Here is an 18967-nt window from a genome sequence, read left to right as displayed (position 1 = left end):
CTCTTTCTAGAATAATTTCTTTGATTTCCGTTAATGTGAGCAATGACGGAAATAAAAGAAATTTTTCTACGCTTCCTTGGGTCACTGTCTTAACCCACAACCACGTCGTAGCTTCTGAAACCTCTTAATGTTTGCCCTGATTTCACCGCTGTGACATTACTCCCACGTGTGTTCATCCTGCAGCGTCGTGGGAGGAATACTCCTGAGTTGGGAGTGCTTGTTGAGAGGGGAAGGAACGCGGGAGAAATGCAGTTGTCAGCACGCCGGAGGAGGAGAAACGCGAAGCGGCTCCACGCGTGCAGAATATCTGGATGGAGGTCTCCTTGGAGCTTCAGATTTACGAGTGCTGCTGGACGCCCCTTTTTTCCACAACACACGCTTATCCCACTGTTCTGGGTGTCAATCTTGCTAGCAGATGCGGCCGCAGGTGGCAACATTTTGTGACAAATCCGAATTCGAAGAAGGAAGTATATTGTGAGGTAGATGTGAAAGAAATCTGTCTCGGTGGTTGTTCCAGGATATCCGGCTCCATTAATTAAACTCTCTCCTTTATGTACAGAAGTACACTTGCGATCTTGGCAAACTACTCTGCGTACACAATTACAGGGCCACTTTTTCGAAACCCCGTGTTACGAGGCAGAAATTTAGCTCAAAGCTGCCTACGGTCTTCCTCGATAACGGCACAAGGGTGTGGCGCCCTCTGACGTCACCCTCCAGGTCGGCGACTTCTCCGACAGGAAAGTGTGTGTCAGCGTATGCCAAGAAAAGGGCCAGAGCTCAGATGTTCACGTGAGGAGTAAGACCGGTTAATGACGGCACATTGGCAATAAAATGCACTAAAATTCTGTCCAACAACCGTGGACGTGTCAAACGACGGGAGGGCCGTCACGCCCCATCTTACCCACATTTCAGCCCCTCTTCCGCCGACTCTGCAACGGAGGCCAGATTCGCGAATGCCCGCCGATAACATCGCGCTTCTTACGTGTGGCCTGGGAGAGCGTATCAGGTACACTGCCGCTCAGTACCGAGACCAGAAGACCTCTGGGGGTGCTATGAAGGGCGTTAATGAAACCACCCTTTCCTCTGGGTTGTTGATCCCCAAGACAACGGTTGGCAGTGCGCCGAGCGAAATGACGACGTTCTTGACAATCTTTGACACTGCGTACACTCTGGGACGATTCGACCTTCTCTGAGGGCATAATGGGCCTGCAACGCCATCGACTGTGATTACACCTCTTTGACCTGTGGTCTGATCGCAGCTTCTGCACTGGTACACAGTGTGGATCCACTAGGGACTGCTCAAAATTATTCAACGAAGTTTGAATGTGGCTCGCCCGGCTGGCCGCGCGGTCTAACACGCTGCTTCCCCAAGCGGGAAGGCGTGCCGGTCCCTGGCACGAATTAGTGTCGAGGTCCGGTGTGCCGGTCAGCCTGTGGATGTTTTTAAGACGGTTTTCCATCTACGTCGGCCAATGCGGGCCGGTTCCCCTTAGTCCGCCTCAGTTACAGTATTTCGGCGGTTGCTGCTCAAACACTATCTCCACGTACGCGTACACCGCAATTACTCTACCACGCAAGCATTTGGGGTTACACTAGTCTGGTATGAGATGTTCCCGGCGGGGGAGTCCACTGGGGACCGAACCGCACTATAACCCTGGGTTCGGTGTGGGGTGGAGGTGGGGTGGGTGGACTGCTGAGGCCTGTTGTGGGCTTGTGAACCACTGAGGGCTGCACTGGGGGTGGGACGAAGCCTTTCCGTCGTTTCAATGTCCCCGATTTAATATACAATACACAAATTTAAATGTGATCCGAAGCAGCAAAGGGTTCTTGATTTCTATAGCACTGTTGTTTCGCTTCCTCCTATGGCGCAAAAAAGTGTGTGTGTTTGTGGGGAGCGGGGAGGGGGAGCTTAACGGATGCGCGAAGAACAGGGGAGAGGGCCTTCCTAAGATCCCTAGCTCGGTGTCGCCTTCAGTGCCAACTGCAAACCTTTGTTGAGAACTTCCGAAGTGAACCTGCACCAGACAGTCGCGATTACTAGGCGCCGGCATGAGAGGCATTCCTTTAAACCGCACTTAGATTTCGCATGTGGCCAGCAGGCGCTAGTTCAGCGTCGCAGCGTCACTCAGTTCTGGGCTGTTGAAACGATTGGCTGTCACGTCGGCGCCTACGAATCACGGGCTGTGTCTGTACAGGCGCATTTTAAGGCACTCAGCAAGACGCGCGGGTGGCACCGAGGATGCTGCCTAACTGCGTGCTCTTAGGAGGACTTTTTGCCGTTTTAATTACGCACACATCTGTGTCGCATCACCCCGTGATGCTTCCACAGTATGGCGCGAAACGGGAGAACTGGAAAAGCATAAATACCCTTTGCTGCTTCGGATCACGTTCAGATTTTGTCGAATGGTTTTGAACAGACACCAGCAGTTCCCCCCTGCACGCAAGAGTGAACTCCAAAGGGGTACGTTCACATTCACAGGTTTCAGGCCCACGACATCCTTGGAGAATGATTCACTTCCCGCGGAGGGGGGGGAGGGGGGGGGAGGGTGGAGGCGTGTCAGCAGTGTCGAAGATTGTCCAGAACATCGTCCTGTTGCTCATCACACCGCGAAGTGTGTAGGAGTTAATGCCCGAAGGAAAGGGGTGGTTTCAATGGCGCCATTTATGCCACTCCTTGAAGCCTTTTCGCCCCCGGTAGCTGAGTGGTCAGCGTGACAGAATGTCAATCGTAAGGGCCCGGGTTCGATTCCCGGCTGGGTCGGAGATTTTCTCCGCTCAGGGACTGGGTGTTGTGTTGTCCTAGTCGGCGAAGTGGTGTCAAATCGAAAGACTTGCACCCGGCGAACGGTCTGCCCGACGGGAGGCCCTAGCCACACGACATTTATTTTATGTCGATACTGAGCAGTGGTCCGTCTGAAATGTTTTCCTCGACCACACATAACAAAATCGCGTGATTTCAACGCTGGGAACCGCGGTTCTCATTTCCATCGTAGAAGCGTCAAAAGTAGGAATGAAATATACACACACCAACAATTGAGATTTTCACTCTGCAGCGGTGTGTGCGCTGATATGAAACTTCCTGGCAGATTAAAACTGTGTGCCGGACCGAGACTCGAACTCGGGACTTTTGCCTTTCGCGGGCAAGTGCTCTACCAACTGAGCTACCCAAGCACGACTCACGCCCCGTCCTTACAGCTTTACTTCTGCCAGTACCTCGTCTCATACCTTCCAAACTTTCTCGGTCCGGCAGAAGTAAAGCTGTGAGGACGGGGTGTGAGTCGTGCTTGGGTAGCTCAGTTGGTAGAGCACTTGCCCGCGAAAGGCAAAGGTCCCGAGTTCGAGTCTCGGTCCGGCACACAGTTTTAATCTGCCAGGAAGTTTCACACCAACAAATGTTTTACAGCACCTCGGTTCCGAGAGTTCCGGAACCTGTGCATAAAATTGGAATTGGGATCAACATAAACATCATTTCCGCCCGTTTTATTGCTTATGAAAACCACACATTGCATGTTGTACCACCATACAGCGAGACATTCGAAGGTGGTGGTCCAGATTGCTGTACACTCCGGTACCTCTAATACCCAGTAGCGCGTCCTCTTGGATTGATGCATACTATCCACAAGTCGTGACACACTATCCACAAGTTCATCAGGCCACTGTCAGTCCAGATTGTCCCACTCACGAACGGCGGTTCGGCGTAGATCCCTGAGAGTGGTTGGTGCCTCACGTCGTCCATAAACAGCCCTTTTCAGTCTGTCAAAGGCATGTTCGATAGGGTTCATCTCTGGAGAACATGCTGGCCACTCTAGTCGAACGATGTCGTTATCCTGAAGGAAGTCATTCACAAGATGTGCACGATGGGGGCGCGAATTGTCGTCCATGAAGAGGAATGGCTCGCCAATATGCTGCCGATATGGTTGCACTATCGGTCAGAGGATGGCATCCATGTATCGTACAGCCGTTACGGCGCCTTCCATGACCACTAGCGGCGTACGTCGGGCCCACATAATGCCATCCCAACAATGCAGGGAACCTCCACCTTGCTGCACTCGCTGGAGAGTATTTCTGAGGCGTTCAGCCTGACCGTCTTGCCTCCAAACACGTCTCCGGCTATTGTCTGGTTGAAGGCATATGCGACACTCATCGGTGAAGAGAACGTGATTTTTTATTTATTTAATGCCAAATTATAGACCTGTTACCTGATGTTTGAAACAGGTCGTACATCTTACAATTTTCGTTTTTCATCTTTTTACAGTTTTCTTTCCTTTTGTTTTATCTTCAAAATTTACAAAGAACGATACTTTTCAAAATAAAAATAATTTAACGTTGAAATATAAAAAAAATTTGTTGTTTTTTAAGAAGAATATAAAAAGAAGATAGGATAGATGAGAGATTTGTTAGTACGTGATGCCAATCCTGAGCGGTCCATTCGACATGTTGTTGGGCCCATCTGTACCGCGCTGCATGGTACCGTGGTTGCAAAGATGGACCTCGCCATGGACGTCGGTAGTGAAGTTGCGCATCATGCAGCATATTGCGCACAGTTTGAGACGTAACACGACGTCCTGTCGCTGCACGAAAATCATTACTGAACATTGTGGCGTTGCTGTTAGGGTTCCTCCGAGCCATGATCCATAGGTAGCAGTCATCCAGTGCAGTAGTAGTCCTTCGGAGGCCTGAGCGAGGCATGTCGTCGACAGTCCCTTTCTGTGTCTCCTCCATGTCCGAACAACATCGGTTTGGTTCACTCTGGGACGCCTGGACACTACCCTTGTTGAGAGCCCTTCCTGGCATTGCGGACGCGATCGAACCTCGGTACTGACCGTCTAGGCGTGGTTGATCTACAGACAACACGAGCCGTGTACCTCCTTCATGATGGAATGAGTGGAACTGATCGGCTGTGTCTAATATGCGCTGCTCATGCATGGTTGTTTACACCTTTGGGCGGGTTTAGTGACATCTCTGAACGGTCAAAGGAAGTGTGTCTGTGATACAATATCCACAGTCGACGTATATCTTCAGGAGTTCTGGGAACCGGGGCGATGCAAAATATTTTTTGATGTGTGTGGATGAGAGGGGCTGTGGCCGCATTCCCGTCGTGTGACATCCACGGTGGCGGTGGACAGAATTGTGGCGAATTTCCATGCCAGTGGGGCATCATTAAGCCACTTTATACGGTACACGAAGTTGTGAGGTCTGGCCCTTTTCTTTGAATATGTTGGCACCTTGCTGTTTGAAGCGTGACTGGGCCCGAGGGTGATGTCACAGGGCGGCACGCTGTTGGACCATCACAGAGGAAGGTTAAAGGCAGCAAATTTCAACATTCTACATCGCAATGGGAAACAAGAGATTTCGAAAAACTGATGCCTCACTTTTGTTACACAATGTACTTTAAAATTCGCGCTGGAACAAGCAGAGAGCAGAACGGAACTGTATCCCGCTGTCAGTTTTCCCAATCTTCTCAAGACTCTGAGCACAGATGAAACCCACAGTTGAAGTAGCTGTGTGGCGCACCTCTCTGTTGTAGTGTTCATGCCTTCCTGCCTTCACTCCGTTTGTGCAGCACCTGGTGCATGAGCACTTGTTTTTCACGATGATGAGCTGCAGGCCGTGCTCACTCCCACGAGAGGCCCATTCGCCTCTCAGTCTGAAGAAAGTGTAAGTCACGGATCAGTCTGTCAGTCGAACGTTGCAGCTCGCTGTATAATAAGTGAGCAGCCAACTGGAGCAGCGTGGTAGTACGGCACCCTCAGCGAGTTCGTGAAGTTCTCCAGTCGGAAGCTGACGTGTCAGGTGCACTGCGAATAAGGGGCTCTGATATTGAATGATACAACAAGTTTACTATTACCAATCACTGTTTATTTATCTCCACGACCCGTTTCAAAGGTTTAAACCTCCATCATCAGGTGGATTTACATTTCTTAGTATGACATGTTTGTGTGTGTGTGTGTGTGTGTGTGTGTGTGTGTGTGTTGCGTTACGATTTTTTGGAGGCACTGTCTAGTGGAGAAACAAAACACTATTTCACAACACGATTTTGGGTTTGTTTCGACACAAAACTAAAATTTTATCTAACGGTAAAAATAAAATAAGTACAGTAGAGCGCCTGCAGGGGTCACAGGTTCCTCTCATTCTCACATGTGTACTGTCATATTTTGTAAACATATATGGCGTACGGAAACTATTAGCTGCAAGGATCATATAGCAGAACAGAAACATTATCACAAAGTGTAAAGAATACACATCGTAACAACATTCTTACAGAATAATTTTTAAAGGATTTTGGAGATCTTTGTTTTGACTAATTGAATACTTGCGTTGGAATAGAAATTTCATGTGACATATAAATCCGATTTTGTCAAGTTAATATGGCTTAAACTTCATACTCGTTTATATGATCAGGTGACATGTTACAAACTTTAAGTACAATAATTATGTTGGCTACAGAGGTAAAATTGTACACAAATAACAATTTTGGTTTGAGATTCCCAGATAGATATGATAGGCTGGAGGAAGACCGAGAGGAAGCGAATCTCAAACCAAATTGTTATTTGTGTACAATTTTACCACTGTAGATAACATAATTATTGTACTTAAAGTTTAAACATGTCACCTAATCAAATAACCGAATATGAAGCTTAAGCCGCATTAACTTGACAAAATCGGATGTATGTGCCCCATGAAATTTCTATTCCAACGCAAGTATTCGATAACTCAAAATAAAGATCTCCAAAATCCTTTAAAAATTTATCCTGTAAGAATGTTGTTATGATGTGTACTCTTTGCACTTGGTGATAATGTTTCTCTTCTGCCATATGATCCTTTGACCTAATATTTCGCAGCGCGGGATTAGCCGAGTGGTCTAGGGCACTGCAGTCATGGACTGTGCAGCTGGTCCCGCGGAGGTTCGAGTCCTCCCACGGGCATGGGTGTGTGTGTTTGTCCTTGGGATAATTTAGGTTAAGTAGTGTGTAAGCTTAGGGACTGATGACCTTAGCAGTTAAGTCCCATAAGATTTCACACACATTTGAACATTTTTTGAACCTAATATTTCCAGACGCCATATCTGCTTACAAAAGATGACAGTATACATGTGATGTGTTATGACAATTAAAGGAACCTGTGACCACTGGAGGTACTCTATTTTACTTATTTTATTTTTACCGTTAGATAACATTTTAGTTTTGTGTCGAAACAAACCCAAAATCGTGTTGTGAAATAGTGTTTTGTTTCTCCACTAGACAGTGCCATAAGTTCCTCCAAAAAATCGTAACACAACACACACAAGCATGTCATACTAACAAATGTAAATCCACTTGATGATGGGGGTTTAAACCTTTGAAACAAGTCGTGGAGATAAATAAACAGTGATTGGTAACAGTAAACTTCTTGTATCATTTAATGTCAATAACAGTCACGGTAGAGCCTAACATAAAATGGGATTCTGATGCTTTGCATCATCTGGAGTAGGCAGACGTGGAACCGGCTGTGCTGCCCCACACAATGCCTGCGCACCGGAGCACTGGGCGGACCAGCCGAGCGTTACCTGGGGTTCGAAGGGAGCCTCCACTGTAAGCTGAGTATGGAAAAAAGGATCTGGACTGGCCGTACCACCTTACTCCTCATTCCACGGACATCACAGCTCCATCGGCGGTGGTGGTCTATTGCCACAGCCTGGTACCTTCCAGCCCTGGACAATGGCATGTGGACGGTCGCAAGTCAGCAGCCAGCTTTCGTACTGGTGACGATTAACACCTGGCTCTTGCCGGACTTAACGACCAGTCCGCATTTGGTGGCCCACGTGCCGAGCTTGTTGCATCTCTCTTACAGCCCGCACTGTAGCAGGCTAGAGTTTCGAAACAGAGCAGCGTTCGGAACGTCAACAGTGTGGAAGCTATACACTACAAGGCGTAAGGCAGACCCCTGTGGCTCTCTGTCTGTGATATGGCGTCGTGATGACATGCCATCCCCGACATACAGATGGAACGCCCTTTTAATGAAGAACAAGTGTAGAAGACCATTTGACCGATATCCCCAGCAGAAGCAGTAGATGCAGGAGCTAGTCATGTCACACACAGTCGAATGTCTCGGAGGCGTTCAAGAGAACAGCCCTAAGGTATTCAAGACCCTCCGTGGCCCCCGTCTCCCCCTCCACCAGCTGTAGGAGATGGTGTGATGTGGGAGGAACCACCCAGACTGGGCGCTGCTCGTCCTTTCAACAGCGTCCCTCAGTAGACCCTCTCCTAGACCTCCGACAGGACGCCCTGTCATCGGCCATCCCTCTTCGTACAAAACCGTCCGTTTGTAGACCGATTTTCTTTATTTTTAGATAACAGGTTTCGGGCCAGCCGCTATTCTTTAGATCTCTTTGACAAAATTAAATGACATTTGATTCAAGACACATGTTTCCAAAAGAAGGAATAAAGAAGCAGGAGATATAACTAAAAATTAAACAAGCAGCATCCAAAAATGTGATTCACATTCGAAGTGGAGGAGAACAGAGCAATCAACTTTCTAGATTTGACCACAAGAGTGGAGGGAGGAATGCAGGCTTTCCGTGTCTATAGAAAGAATAGCATTAAGTGAACGACCAAACGTCACGCAGCATAGCATAAAACAGCGTACTGTTATGCAATGTTTAACAGAGCTCTTAATTGCCACTGAAGGAAGATGAATTACAGAGAGAATGAGGTATTATTAAACAGGTATCTACAGTTAATGGATACAGGACGAAAGATGTCACGCGTGTGTTTACCAAAATCAAAACAAACTTTTCGGTATGACTGATAAGAGTAAGAAGATTTAAGATACGGAAAAATTTGCCACTTTCACATATAAAGGGTTTCTGCCGAAGAGAACTACTAAATTCTTTCCAAAAAACGTCACCGTGGCATTTCGTGCTGAAGGGAAAAGGGCTCATAGATTTAGGCGCAACTAGCCACGAAATAGCAAAACATATAGAGTAACTCCGGTATATAAAAGATCAAGTGCGCGGACTGCGATAAGCGCTACATAAGGCAGACGGCGAAATTTTGAGATGCAATACAAAGAACATTGTGGTCATTGTCATCGGACATGTAAAAGACAGTAAACGTGAGGATAGTTCAATAAGCGAACACATGGAGGAACTGCACAGACCTTCGTACAGTATTTGCCTAAATGTGCTTGAGGAACTGGAAATTTACGCCCACCAAACGGAAAAATCCAAAAAAACTGCTTAATGAGCAAAGTGACTGATGTGCAGGAATTTTACGAAATTTTCAAAAATATTTTTAGCGTTCCTTAGGGCCGGCCCTCAGCGTTATGTAAATCTTATTATGTTCAAAATCACTAACCTCTGAAAATTTTGACCTATTCCTTTGAAATGTTGACAGAACGTTGAATTATAATGCGGGCGTGTTTTTAGGTTCAAATGGCTCAGATGGCTCTGAGCACTATGGGACTTAACATCTAGGTCATCAGTCCCCTAGACTTAGAACTACTTAAACCTACAGGGTGTTTCAAAAATGACCGGTATATTTGAAACGGCAATAAAAACTAAACGAGCAGCGATAGAAATACACCGTTTGTTGCAATATGCTTGGGACAACAGTACATTTTCAGGCGGACAAACTTTCGAAATTACAGTAGCTACAATTTTCAACAACAGATGGCGCTGCAAGTGATGTGAAAGATATAGAAGACAACGCAGTCTGTGGGTGCGCCATTCTGTACGTCGTCTTTCTGCTGTAAGCGTGTGCTGTTCACAACGTGCAAGTGTGCTGTAGACAACATGGTTTATTCCTTAGAACAGAGGATTTTTCTGGTGTTGGAATTCCACCGCCTAGAACACAGTGTTGTTGCAACAAGACGAAGTTTTCAACGGAGGTTTAATGTAACCAAAGGACCGAAAAGCGATACAATAAAGGATCTGTTTGAAAAATTTCAACGGACTGGGAACGTGACGGATGAACGTGCTGGAAAGGTAGGGCGACCGCGTACGGCAACCACAGAGGGCAACGCGCAGCTAGTGCAGCAGGTGATCCAACAGCGGCCTCGGGTTTCCGTTCGCCGTGTTGCAGCTGCGGTCCAAATGACGCCAACGTCCACGTATCGTCTCATGCGCCAGAGTTTACACCTCTATCCATACAAAATTCAAACGCGGCAACCCCTCAGCGCCGCTACCATTGCTGCACAAGAGACATTCGCTAACGATATAGTGCACAGGATTGATGACGGCGATATGCATGTGGGCAGCATTTGGTTTACTGACGAAGCTTATTTTTACCTGGACGGCTTCGTCGATAAACAGAACTGGCGCATATGGGGAACCGAAAAGCCCCATGTTGCAGTCCCATCGTCCCTGCATCCTCAAAAAGTACTGGTCTGGGCCGCCATGTCTTCCAAAGGCATCATTGGCCCATTTTTCAGATCCGAAACGATTACTGCATCACGCTATCTGGACATTCTTCGTGAATTTGTGGCGGTACAAACTGCCTTAGACGACACTGCGAACACCTGTGGTTTATGCAAGATGGTGCCCGGCCACATCGCACGGCCGACGTCTTTAATTTCCTGAATGAATATTTCGATGATCGTGTGATTACTTTGGGCTATCCGAAACATACAGGAGGCGGCGTGGATTGGCCTCCCTATTCGCCAGACATGAACCCCTGTGACTTCTTTCTGTGGGGACACTTGAAAGACCAGGTGTACCGCCAGAATCCAGAAACAATTGAACAGCTGAAGCAGTACATCTCATCTGCATGTGAAGCCATTCCGCCAGACACGTTGTCAAAGGTTTCGGGTAATTTCATTCAGAGACTACGCCATATTATTGCTACGCATGGTGGATATGTGGAAAATATCGTACTATAGAGTTTCCCAGACCGCAGCGCCATCTGTTGTTGAAAATTGTAACTACTGTAATTTCGAAAGTTTGTCTGCCTGAAAATGTACTGTTGTCCCAAGCATATTGCAACAAACGGTGTATTTCTATCGCTGCTCGTTTAGTTTTTATTGCCGTTTCAAATATAACGGTCATTTTTGAAACACCCTGTAACTAACCTAAGGACATCACACACATCCATGCCCGAGGCAGGACTCGAACTTGCAACCGTAGCAGCAGCGTGTTTCCGGACTGAAGCGCCTAGAACCGCTCGGCCACCACGGCCGGCTGTTTTTAGGTAGTTAATATATTTATTTCTTTTATACACACAATATATAAATACATAAACGTAATATAAAAAGGGAAAATATTGTTACCAAAAATCTCAAAATTACCTTTCCGATTTACTTCAAATTTTTACACGTTGCTGTAATAAACATTGTGAGACTTATAAACGTTGTTTAAATTTTTACACGTTACTGTGATAAACATTGAGTGAAACGTTGTTAGAAAACACGAAAGTTGTATTAATCGCTTTTTGGTTTATGGTTAGAATACTACTACAGACTCTGAATTTGCAATAAAAATAAACAAAAGATCAGAGAGAGGATGGAGGAGGAGATGAACAGAGGGGTGTCAGGAAATGGACATAGAAAAAGGGGAAGTAAAGATGGACGGAGAGAGGGGGGAGGAGAAGGTAGAAAGAGGGGAGATTGAGGGGGGGGGAGAGGAGAGCAGAGAGAGAGGAGAAGGTGATGGACAGAAAGAGGTGAAGAAGAAGGAGATGAACGAAGAAAGGGGCAGGGGGAGATCAACAGAGACAGTACAGAGATAGGGATTAGGACGCATATCCAGTTCCCATACATATTGGAATCTTGTGCTTTCTCTTTTCTTTCGTTTCCATTTAAGCATACCGTGCCACAGCAAAACGTCACCGGGCACAGTTAGTTTCGAAATAAATAAAAGCAATCTGCAGAATGAAACTGGACATCTTTGTACAAATAAAGTCGCGGACACTTCCTAATAACGAACATACCTATTTTTATACATCTCCCTTTGATCTTCGACCTCGACTGTTGACAACGTAGGAAAAGACGAAATACTGAGATACCACAGATCCAGTAGTGCTGTGGAGGATACAGCAGACACATTCTTCGCGGACGTATTCATTGTGTACGAGTCGGAAGAATGAAGAGCATTTTTTTATTTTATTCGGGGTCGTTTCCATTGTATCCAACTTGTGTGTTATTTTCAGCAACTTTAGGACATTTTTTTCCAGTCTCTCTTCACTAAGCAATATAACGCACCGGAATGGGCGATGGTTGTATTTATTACTGCGGCTCACCGCAGTAGGTTCGCAACTTTTGCACATGTGGAAAGACATGGGCGTTTGCACATGCGCCACTTTGCAGCTCCACGTGCGCCCCTAATTATTTAACGATAACATTTTATATCTGTTGTAGTGGAAAGTTCAAAAATAGCGGATGTTTGAACCCAGTCGTCACTACGCATTTTGGTACAGTCGCTGAAGGCAGTGTTACCGAGCTTGCTAAACCCTGTCATCACCATAATCACGTGGAGTCTCTTCACGGACACCAGACTTGCTCGATGAATTTCCGTCTCACAGAGCACAGAACGCTACAGCGAATGGATAATGTTGTACATAATGGAGAGTAACATCTGGAGTGTTCAAGGAAGCGTAATTAAATCCCTTGTTTCTAAACACATACCACAACTTTTTTTTAACAATTTATGGCAAATTTCATTCTGCTGCGTGAAACGATTCATTTTCTGGTATGTGCAAAGCTAATATTACCCAGTTTCAAAAATATTTGTAACTAATAAGGTGATTTATATCACGTGAAGTTATCCCGTTTTAAGGCGCTTATTTAAGTTACACGATAGTAAAAACTTATATTTAATGAATGACGGTATTCGTAGTGGAATAAATGCAGTGTAAAGTATGTATCTGTGTCTGAAGCACACTATTATACTGAAAAATTACCATATATAATCATGATATGAAGTACTTTGAAATGGTAAGGAAATAACTTATTGTTTTAAATGCTTCTGAACCTAAACCACTGAATGTCTCTAACACCATCTTTATAACTCTGTGTGTTCTCAAAACTGCCCTAAGTTAAAAAAAATAAATAAGTACAAAAGGTGTTATACAGTATGATTCGACACTTGGTCACAAAACTGTACAAAGTCTATACAAAAATGAACACAAAACATGTTCCAAAAATGATTGCTTCTAATCAATTTTCAGTGATCTTCATCCATTTTTGTTTTAGGCTATGTCTTCAGCTGGTTATAAAGACGTGATACTGTCTCGAATATACTTCAGTAGTTACTTAACATCATCTTTTCTCTTCTTGTTTATGAGAACTCTCCAGTGATATGCTTCTCTTTCAGATAGGCCAATGTTCTTGTTCAGAAAATATGTCCTGAACATCGGGTCCTCAAATAAAGAGATTACCGACCACTTTCCTTTTCTTTTCTGAGCTGCACAGGTAGTACAGGAACTAATGGGGAGTTGTCCTGTTTTCTAGTGCCTCTTCCCATTGGTTCAGCTGAGATGACGACCTTTTTGTCTGAAGGGATCGTAAGCGACTGATCTGAAAGAAATACTCAGTCACAGATTCGTAACTTCATCTTCACGACATCTAAGTCGCGGTCAGATGGTACATAAGAGTGCTCTTCAATGGGGAAATAGTTGTACATTTTGTCAAATTTGGCAGTGTCTGTTAACAACAATAAAATTCTTATAACGTATGATCGCGGTTTTGGCCTTTGCATGCGTCATTGAACAAGTGGAGTTCTCTTTTTGGGGCAAAGTCCTCAGTGGAACGGTACAGCAACGCGCACACTTCATTGGGATCTTTCTTACTTTGGCAGTCACGACAACAATAAAACCTGCCTCCATCTGTTTTCATGTAATGTGTATTTTTTTGCATCATTATTTAAAACTTCAAACTCTGAGCTGCCCATCTTAATTATATATGTGGAATAGTGATTCTTCAGCGAAATTCCTCGCCTGCCACAAGTTTATATCTAAAACGTGACACGTCCCGCAATTGTATGCTATTAGAAACAATTGGAGATTTAAATTTGCTCTTTGCAAGCAACAAGACCATAATGGTCTCCCATTTCAATACCAATTGATGACTCTGTGTCTGAAGAAACCGAAACTAACATGTTTAGTTCTTGGGGAGTTGTCTTCTTTTAGGGATAAGCGATTCAATTGAATGTCAGATGTTGTCAGCACACAACAATGACTCATGAGACAGTGTCTGCAGCCCCAGCAGACTGTTCGATGACGATGCTCTTCTCCACTGTAAAATATCGTTGTAGGCCGATAGTAGGTAATTGCCGATTGACTTAGACGAAATTTCAACTTGGTGTAATGAACGGCAGTGCTCTTTGAATGCGTATAAATGCAAGATAATGCTTACAACTGACAGAAACAATCTTCGTTCCAAAAGTTCAACATCACAAGACTAGTGCGAGCACGTGCGATATTTAGGCAAGACTGGTAAGGGGTACGAAATGGAGCGGGCACGTCAAATCAGCGTTAGATTCAAATGGCTCTAAGCGCTATGGGATGTAACATCTGAGGTCATCATTTCCCTAGACTTAGAACTACGTAAACCTAACTAACCTAAGGACATCACACACATCCATGCCAGAGGCAGGATTCGAACCTGCGACCGTAGCAGCAGCGCGGTTCCGGACTAAAGCGCCTAGAACCGCTCGGACACAGCGGCCTTCTATCAGCGATAGAGACGGAGACTGGAAGAGCTGGATAAATTTGTCGGGTTGTTGTGCAAGTGCGGTACGTCTGCAAAGGGCGTCGGGCGCGAGTCACTAGTGGGAGCAGTTCTGTAGTAGCGCTCCTGCGTTTGCACTCCTTATCAAGCAGGCCTGACGGCTGACATCAGACGAGATTAGGGATGCGCACTTAGGACCGTAACAGGTCGGTGTAAGCGATACGAGAGTGTGACACGGGTGCCCGCGGAACTCAAGTGGAGGCATTTAGAAGAAGAGCGACGTAGTTGTTGTGAAACCTCGGTTAAATTTAGAGGACTTGTACTGGAGGCAGATGCGTGGCGATTCTTTTGGCAGCCTCGCGTGTCTCGCTTACTGATCGTTAGAGTTAAGATAAGGTAGACTGAGTGCGTACAGGGCACGTCCACTTCAGTCCTCGGCGTATGCTTCAGAAATGAAAAGTTGATGTTGACCGATTTATTGCTTTGAGAAAAAACAAGATTAAAATATTTTAAATTCAAAAAATTGAAGTGAATCGAGGAAATTTTAGAACATGTTCAGAGTGAATACTGTTTATATTAGAAAGTAACTGAAATACGTGAAATAGTTAGAAAACACAATATTATACGCCTAAAAATTCTGTTCGTATTAGAAAGTAACTGAAATACGTGAAATAGTTAGAAAACACAATATTTTACGCCTAAAAATTCTGAAAGCAGTGCCATTCCATTACACTGTGAAAGTATAGGTCGTTGCAGAATGTAGTCCCAGTGATATAGCCAAAGAAACTGGTACACCTCCATAATATCGTGTGGGGCCCCCGCGAGCACAGAGAAGTGCCGCGACATGACGTGGCATGGTCTCGACTAATGTCTGAAATAGCACCGGAGGGAACTGACACCATGAATCCTGCAGAGCTGTCCACAAATTCGTAAGAGTACTAGGGAGTGGAGATTTCTTCGGAACAGCACGTTGCAAGCCATCCCAGATATGCTCAATAATGTTGACGTCTGGGGAGTTTAGTGGCCAGCGAAGAATGTTTCTGGAGCCACTCTATAGCAATTCTGGGCCTGTGAGGTGTCGCATTGTCCTGCTGGAATTACCCAAGTCCATCGGAATGCACAATGCACATGAATGGATGCAGGAGTTCAGACAGGATGCTAGCGTACGTGTGACATGTCAGATTCGCATCTAGACGTATCAGAGGTCCCATATCACTCCAAATGCACACGCCCCTCACCTTTACAGAGACTCCACCAGCTTGAACAGTCCCCTGCTGACACGCAGGGTCCATGGATTCGTGAGTTTATCTCCATATCTGTACACATCCATCAACTCGATAAAATTTGAAACAAGACAAATTTGAAACAAGACTCGTCAGACCAGGTAATATGTTTCGAGCCATCAACAGTCCAATTTCGGCGTTGATAGGATCAGGCGCGGCGTGTAGCTTTGTGTCGTGCAGTCAGCAAGCGTACACGAGTGGGCTTTCGGCTCTGAAAGCCCTTATCGATGATGTGTCGTTCAACGGTTTGCACGTTGCTACTTGTTGATGGCCCAGCAATTTGCGGAAGGGTTGCACTTCTGTCACGTTGAACGATTCTTTTCAGTTGCCGTTGGCCACGTTCTTGCAAGATCTTTTTCTGGCCGCAGCGATGTCAGAGATTTGATGTTTTACCGGATTCCTGATCTTCGTTATACACTGGTGAAACGGTCGTTCGGGAAAATCCTCGCTTCATCGCTATCTCGGAGATGCTCTGTCCCGTCGGTCGTACACCGACTTAACATCACGTTCAAACTCACATCTTGATAACCTGCCACTGTATCAGCAGTAACCGATCTAACAATTGCGCCAGACATTTATTGTCTTATATAGGCGTTGCCGACCGCAGCGCCGTATTCTGTCTGTTTACGTTGTGTTTGAACACGCATGCCTCTACTAGTTTCTTTATATATGTATCATTCCGTCGGACGTGGACGTTAAGCTCGGCAGCCCCATTGGTGCTGTTCCATCATTCGTATCAACACAAACACAACACTACACTGTACTGGCATCTTGCATAACACGTCGCTGCAGTGTTCCCGCATCTGCACCTCTGCGCTCATTCCCAGAGTATGAGACTGCTTCAACTTTGTGGACATAAACAGCGTATTATAGCATATTCTAAACACATTCTAGATCAAAATTACTAAAAGCAAACATAAATTATCTTATTTCTCTATTTCTGACACCGCCACAAACAGCAATTGTTAAGCAGATGCTCCCGCCTTTTGGAACATCGAGAAACGAAAGCAACACAAGCACTGCAAGCACATATACATGCTAAAATAGGTATCGTTTATTCGCCGAGCGGGAGAAAAATAAAATTTGAATGTATCGTACTTGCTACATAAGGACTAGGGAGGATGTACGCGTTAATGTTCCCCGTCGCTCGTTGTGAAGGCGGGTAGGGCAGAAGGGCGCCAACGTCAATGGCGTATCGCGGCCTCTCCCACGCTCTGTGCAGGGGCTCGCCGAGTATCTGGACTGTTCCAGAAGGAACAGCAAGTTGTCTAATGAGAGAAAATTATTGGTAATCCAAAGAATTGGTTCATCACTTATGTCCACTTTTTCTTCGTAAACTTCGATTATCAGTCTGTCCCACAGGCAAAAATCCGAAGTCCTGAAGACCTCGGGTGGGTAAGAAACGTGACCATTTGTCCGAAACCACTTCCGGCAAGTATTTGGTTCAGATGATATATGAACCGACGAGTTGAATTTGCTGCGGTCCATGAAGAACGTTCACATTCTGTTGGCAAATGATCCTCTTTACGTGCTTATGGAATATCGTCTCAGTTTGTGACTGGATTGGTAATTTCCTGTCAGAGAGATCACAGTTCGTAGTAAATGACGGAAAGTCATCGAGTAAAACAGAAGTGATTACTGGGGTTCCCCAAGGTAGTGTTATAGGCACTTCGCTGTTCCTTATCTATATAAACGATTTCGGAGACAATCTGAGCAGTCGTTTTTGGTTGTTTACAGATGATGCTGTCGTTTATCGACTAATAAAGTCATCAGAAGATCAAAACAAACTGCAAAACGATTTGGAAAAGATATCTGAATGGTGCGAAAAGTGGCAGTTGATCCTAAATAACGAAAAGTGTGAGGTCATCCACATGAGTGCTAAAAGGAACTCGTTGAACTTCGGTTACGCGATAAATCAGTCTAATCTAAAAGCCGTAAATTCAACTAAATACCTAGGCATTACAATTACGAACAACTTAAATTGGAAGGAACACACAGAAAATGTTGTGGGGAAGGCTAATCAAAGACTGCGTTTTATTGGCAGGACTCTTAGAAAATATAACAGGTCTAATAAAGAAATTGCCTACACTACGCTTGTCCGTCCTCGTTTAGAATACTGCTGCGCGGTGTGGGATCCTTACCAGATAGGACTGACGGAGTACATCGAAAAAGTTCAAAGAAGTACAGCACGTTTTGTATTACAGTGAAATATGGGAGAGAGTGTCACAGAATGATACAGGATTCGGGCTTGACAGCATTAAAAGAAAGGCGTTTTTCGTTGCGACGAAATCTTCTCGCGGAATTCCAATCACCAACTTTCACCTCCCGAACGCGAAAATATTTTGTTGACACCGACCTACATAGGGAGGTTCACCACGATAAAACAAGGGAGATCAGAGCTCGTACGGAAAGATATAGGTGTTCATTCTTTCCGCGCGGTATACGAGATTGGAATAATAAAGAATTGTGAAGGTGGTTCGATGAACCCTCTGCCAGGCACTTAAATGTGATTTGCAGAGTATCCATGTAGATGAAGATGTTCCGGCAACGCTGGAATTTCGTTTTCAAGAAAGTCTAGGTGACGGGGCCCTGTACGATGAGGAAGTAATACAAAAGGCCCGATCAACTGATTGTCTATCGTAGCACAACACACATTTGCAGAGATACGTTCTTGAAAACGTTTTACACAAAGGCGTGTTGGTTTCCGTCGGACCACCGACGTAGGTCACGAATGCTGCTGACACCTACGCGAGTGAAGCTGGCTTCGTCAGCGGACAGTGTTAATGTCATTACCGAGCGACTGCGCAATTAGCGGACGGCAAAAATGCGACCGTGCACCTTCATCTGCTCCTCCGTGGTGTTGCGTCTGCTGCAAATGATAAGCATAGAGGCAGCTCATATGTAATGTCTAACAAATTCTCGTATGTGGAACACTGATACGTGTACAAATTTTGTGTGTGCTTGTTGAAGAAATACGGTATACCAACTGAATAATGTCTCCTTCTGCACCCTCACTCTCATCCTTTGCACGTCCAGATGACATA

Source organism: Schistocerca nitens, chromosome 7 (genome assembly GCF_023898315.1).
Source record: "Schistocerca nitens isolate TAMUIC-IGC-003100 chromosome 7, iqSchNite1.1, whole genome shotgun sequence".
In the NCBI taxonomy this organism is placed as follows: Eukaryota; Metazoa; Arthropoda; class Insecta; order Orthoptera; family Acrididae; genus Schistocerca; species Schistocerca nitens.
This window is presented reverse-complemented; position numbering follows the sequence as displayed.